Raw genomic sequence first — 6,498 nt, forward strand, 5'->3', positions numbered from 1 at the left:
TGATAGTAGAAACACTTTAGGGTAAGCTCATATGACTACAATACTTTTATACTCTGGGGCAATCTGCGATGGACCATGATAGACGGGCATTGTAACACAAAGACTGAACTCCAAGAGCGGTGTCCAGGAGTTCATGTACCCTGTACATCTTCATGACTAGCTTCATGACTCGATGGTTAAGAGGGGTATACGAATTAAGCGATTAAAGAAGGTGGCTATTGCTAGTAAGGGGTTCTAAGCTTTACAGGGAGAGGAAAGAGTTCACTACCATCTAACGACTTGGGGCACAATAACTATTCAGGAGGAGCATAAGATCATGGGACAGTATGGAGTGGAAGGAAATGTATTGAGGGACATGGAAAAGTTACCTGTATAGTGTGCTTTCTGATTATGTAGAGGTTGGGGTAAATATAATATTATAAGAGAACTTTGGACATTTATCATCGTAATATAAGTGTTACCTAATTGAGAATTTGGAACGACTATAAGTACTAATTAATTACTGATTGGAGTAAGTGGAATGTGGCCTTGGATGAGTTGCTACATGGGTTGCATTACTCGAGTACATATCATCAGATGAGATTTTATACTATATATAGAAAGGTTCTCGTCACTTCGTGATTTTGTTAAGGTTTCGTATGAGGATAATCAAATTTATAAATTTTAAAGAAAGGACATGGATATGGTACAGTATACCAAGTGAATTGAAAACAGTCAGATGAATTTGAGATTGAAAATGGGGACATAGAGCAGAATGTACATAGATAATGATATAAGTACACCCTAAAGGGGGGAAGCGAGTGAGAGAAATGCAGGTGTAAGATGGAAACAATTGACACTGCAATATATTTGAGATAGATGCTTAAATTTCAATAGAGATCCCTTGCTGAAACAAGTTAGTAAGATCTGAAATCCAGCAATAAATGGATAGAAGCCAGGGTGGTATTTGAGACAGAGCTGAGAATGATTTGTAAAGGTCTTGAATTGAAGGACATTAAAAGTGGATGCTTATAAAAAGAAAGAGTATGACAAGAGAATGGTAACGAGTAACTTAAGAGATATTATAAAGGATAGCAATGCTATACTAGGTTAGAGGCTAAGATTTGGCAATAGAGTTGTGCGCTAATGGTATTGCGACTTATAAGTAACAAAGGAAAGGGATAGAAAATCTGTCACGACCCAGCCCCGTGGGCCGCGACTGGTGCCCTACTTGGAAACCCAAACAAACATACAAACCAAATCGTCATTTTATCGCTTAACTCAAACTTCATATTCATCATTTTAAACAGAGCTAGAAACAAATATTATCTTACGCGATTTCACATACAAAATATCATATCAAAACCAAAAGAGTTGGCGGAATATACATTGCCCAAATTTCAGCACAACCAGATGCGTATACATATATCAAAAGCCGACAAGGCTATCAAATGGCACAACGGCCCCAAAACATATACAAAATGCACGCCGACAAGGCTGCCATAACGAGTAGGATCATACAAACACATCTGAACAGAAGTAGGCATAACCCACATGTACGTCTACAGACCTCTAAACAGACCAACCGTATCATATGGCGGGACAGGGCCCCGCCGTACCCCTGAACAAATATATACATATGCAAAGACCGAATATATACCAAAATGTAGGCTCCGGAATAAGAGGAGCACTCCAAACAGCAGAAGAGGGTATCCTAAACTGGTGGATCACCAAACTGTGCGTCTATACCTGCTGGCATGAAACGCAGCCCCCCGAAGAAAGGGGGGTCAGTACGAAATATGTACTGAGTATGCAAAGCAGAAGATACAGAGAACAAATCTGAGGCATAAAAGAAATAGTAGTACAGAACATAAGTAGAAATTCAACATATCAAAATGTTTACTTTCAAAATATAAGTCATGGATAAGGTACAGAAGAATATGGTCGCCCGCCCGTCAATTGCGCCATAACACAGCATAACACCAGAAGGTTTCAAATCTCCGTATCCCCGTCACATATCACATCACAACATAACGCCATACACAGCATAACACCAAATATATGTGGAACCCGACCCTCTTTTGCGAGTAGCTCGGTGAACCATAAACACAGCATAACTCCGGAGTATATCAAAGTGCGCACGATAACAGAACCGGCCCGGGAACCGGCGAAAGATATAACAGAACGCACGAGTTGAGTCGTGAGTAGTCATATGCATAAAATCATTATCATGAACTGAAACATAAGTAAACTGATCATACTTGAAAAATCGAAATAATAGTCATAACGAATTCTTTCAAAAGTTCCCGAATTACATAAAGGAACGTCGCGGGACCCACGGACGGGTATTTATCCAAGTCGGGCCCGCTTATGGAAAACATACTCATTATACATAATGCAAACTCTTATGAAAATGTTGGAACAATCCGAGCCTTTATGCGAAAGATATGCATTCAAAAATTACGAAATTCATTAAAGTGAAACCTTTTTGTACAAAGTTTGGAAATCACTTCTTTCAAAAACATAATGGTTCATATTTCATCAAATCATACATAAGAGTGCCAAGGAATATATATATATATCATATCATGCTCGGATTTCGGATTTGGAATTTCCTTAAGGCTCTAATCTAGCCTATGTAAAACTAAGACATGCCAAAAAGAAAGAAGGTTGCTTTACATACCTGTTGGCGACTATTCGTGAATCCTTTTCGCCTCGTCGCTCTTTCCGCCTATTTATGTAAAAGTGACGTTATCGTTAGTAACTACATTTTCTAATTCGCAAGTCCATAGTTCACTCTTTTATAGGACCTACATTTCAGTCTATATATATATTCTCGCTTAAGTTTTCTATTATCAAAAATTCTAGCGAAGATTCGGCAGCACTTCCCCTATATGTTCACTTATCCCAAATTTTCAATTGTTCTCCTGTGGACACAAAAATACCAATAACAATATATGGACACCATTATACTTCCAATTCCTTGTGTTCAACATACATCTACCAAGTTTTACAAGAATCACAACAACACATTCTTTCTTTCAATTTCATGAATCACACTAATAATCCACACGTCTAAAAACATCATTTATACAATTATAATAACTATATTAGCATCATATTAGCTCCTACAACAGCCCACAAACAATTTAAATTTCAACTTGAATCATTAAACTTCATCCTCACCACACGTCCATAACAACAATCAACCAACCATCAAATAAATCAATCCACCAATTTCACCTAAACCAGCCCCTACACGGCTTCAATACCAACATACAAAATTTCCATGATTTTTATTCATTTCCACACATTACCACACGTTCAAACCATCAACAATATATGCAAAATACGATTGAACATTACTTCATATAAGCCTTTCACACGGCTAACTTTAAATTTCAACAACAACATTTACAATCTTTCATATTCAACACACCTTTCTCAAATTAAACGAGTTTAGCATCCTCCTAAATGTGTATAAAAAGAGATCAAATCTTACCTTAATCAACTTGGCTCCTTAACCTTGCTAATCACTTGAATAAATTAAACACTTTGAGGCATAATTTCTCCCCATCACTCCTCCATTGCTCGACTAGAACCCACCTTGGCCGAGAGCCTTATATTTGTTTTTCCAAAAGAAATATTTCTTCTTTGCTTAACTTGAAATAAATGAATCTTGTAATGAACATGTAGTGCTATATATGTAAGGCTCCTCTAATTGATGACTTGTGTTTGCTGAACTCTAAAACTCCCGTACTAGACAACAATTAATGGTCTCTTACCATATATGTTTATTGGACTTCTCCAAATGGGGCTTAGCCGAGAATTCCAAGGAATGGCTTTGTTTCCATCAAAATGGTTTCAATCGTGAGAAATGCTTCTAGGAGGAAGTGTTCTTGTCCTAGTATTGTAATATAAAATAGATAAGGCCCATCTTCAACATAAATTATTATTAATTTAGATAGAATGAGTCATAGCTAGTATGTCTACTATATATACACGTATGAGCCTTTTTGACCAAACCTTTGGTGCTTTTCCATGTTAGTCATAAGAATAGCTATTTAATTAGTAGACCCCACTTAGTGGAGAAAACCAACTGAAAATATTAGCCCCCCTTATAAGATATTTAACATTATTCAAAAAGAAACATTTCAGTAGTTACCAAATGCCACACATAAAATATTATTTGCAATTACCGTTGTCACATCTTTTGCCTTAAATAATTTTGGGCCTTCATTCCTCGTATACACCGAGCTCTTGATTTTTATCCTTGGATATGATCTAATTCTCCGGGCTCGGGTAAATTTGCTCACGTTGGACGATTAAATTTTCTAGTCCAAAAATACGGGATATTATAGCTTAGACCGTATTCCATTTAAATAAATTTTGAACTTCGACGAAATTTATTTTCTTCGATTGGTTAAATTTCAATTCCTTACGATACATGCGTACCATAACTTTAACCACTTATAAGCTTGGGGGATAACCTCGTGCCCATTACTAATATCATTTAACTCACACGCTTTCCAACACATGAAAATACGGGATGTAACAAAATCTCCTATAGTGGTATATGAGAAAATCAAAGGGGTGAATAAAGGAAGGGAAAGGAGTATAACAAGATAGGATATGAGCGAGTTTTAGTACGGATGAGTTATGTAAAGCATAATGAACCAGGAGAAGAAAAGACCATGACTAAGGTTGGATATATTCTATACAAGATGTACAAGAATATATATGCAACCTACGAATACTTGTATGCTAAGAATGAGACCAAGTGAGTACTTGATAAGAAGAGTAAGGATTCAGTAATAGCAATGCAGTAATGATCTTTTAGATACATTAAGAAAAGGTGTGAGATGGTTTAAGCCAAATTACCGAGTTAGTACTGAGTGCAAATAGGACATGGCTATAGCTGAGCCCCGATACCGATTGAAAGATACAAGAGGAGAATACAAGATAAAGCATAAAGACTAGCGAAACGATGTTAAGATATTCTCGGGCTAATTTGAGCACCTTCGCGTATTCTTGTAAAGATTGCAGTATAATGCGTGACAGAAAAACTAAGTGTAAAAAACATCTGAGTAAAGAAGCAATAAAGGGTTTGAATTAAAAATAAAAAAAACGACACGAGATAAGATGCCTAAAGTGCTAGAAGTTGGATTAAGGGAAATTGTGAAATGGTTTAAGCGATACGAACAAAGCAAGTTGGTTGCTGGATGACAGTAAATTTATATGTCAAATAAAAAATTCTTTCAGAATTATACTAGTTAATAATAGACAGCTAACAGAGCAGCTATGTAAAGTTATAATATGAGGGAACTCCAGCGCTACTTGATAGCCAACTCTAAGGATTGAGGTTAAGAGCTAAAAAGCAGAGTGACAGTTAAAATCTTTTAAAAAGAAAGTCGAGAAGTGATACATGAGGCCGAAGATTCCAGAATATGGATTGAAACAGCAGAGCAATGTAAGTTTATTAAGGTAAAATAATGTAACACCTTGGAAAAATTCCTTTTATTCGTAAGAACCTGCGAAGGGTCTACAGGTTACCAGAGACATGAAGTACTCCAGGGATTGTAAAGTCTAGTAAATCGATGAGGGACGCCTACGCGTTATAAAATCTTATGTAAAGATTAATAGGTAAGACGTAGTGAACGATACATCTTAAGGGAGTCACTTATAGAACAAGAAAGAGTCGAGTTATGACTAAGTGCACTAGAGAGAGAATAAGATTTCAGCAGGAGAGCTCGCAGTACAACTGTCAACCAACTGCGAAACAAAGAGGAGAGTAAAGACAATGATGTGGAATTATTACCTCGAGAGGCGAGAGCAAGAGAGAATATTACGGGAATGGTTACTTAGAGAGCTGGAATGCGTTATAATAAAGTAAAGGGATTCGACCAATGAAAAGGGCATGTGAAGAGCATCATAATTCAATAAAAGGACGTTTAAAGAAGTATTTGGAGCGCAGGACTAGTTTAACATTCGAGGACGAATGTTCTAAAGGGAGGACGGATGTTATACCCCGTATTTTTGTATGTTGGAGTATTCGTAAGCTAATCGACATATGTTCACGGACAAGATTATTTTTGGGATATGAGACAAGGACTTTTTAATCCCGATTTTAATAATGCACGGTTTGCTAGCTAATTACTATTAGTATGGAAACATTAGTGAAGATTAGGGATTAAGTAACTATGATGAGATTATTAAGTTGGGATTAATGATTAATTAGCCTAATTAGTGTATCAAGTGGGCCCCATGATAAGAATTAACCATGGTTAGAATTAACCATGACCAGACCACTAAGTGGGCCCCACTACAACATGGCTGATTAGGATTGGTCCATACCATAGTGGGACATGTGTCAACTTAGTGGGCTGCATATATAAGTCATGAGATGACTCATTATTCACCATTTCATCATCATAATTTCTTGAAACCATTACTAGCACAAGCCATGGCAGTTCACGACCATGGCATGGCAGTCCACAATCAACTTTAGATTTTGATAGC

The 6,498-nt window shown here is 36.8% G+C and overlaps 1 long non-coding RNA gene across 1 annotated transcript; it reads right to left on the reverse strand.

Annotated features, from left to right (window-relative positions):
• Positions 1–1,363: 1,363 nt before the first annotated feature.
• On the reverse strand, positions 1,364–3,595 carry LOC132599720 (uncharacterized). The gene is made up of 3 exons (XR_009566967.1): positions 3,482–3,595; positions 2,663–2,710; positions 1,364–1,728 (listed from the first exon to the last, which is right to left on the reverse strand). It is a non-coding gene; the product is annotated as an uncharacterized LOC132599720 (long non-coding RNA).
• Between the last annotated feature and the right edge of the window lie 2,903 nt (positions 3,596–6,498).

Source organism: Lycium barbarum, chromosome 6 (genome assembly GCF_019175385.1).
Source record: "Lycium barbarum isolate Lr01 chromosome 6, ASM1917538v2, whole genome shotgun sequence".
Classification (NCBI taxonomy): Eukaryota; Viridiplantae; Streptophyta; class Magnoliopsida; order Solanales; family Solanaceae; genus Lycium; species Lycium barbarum.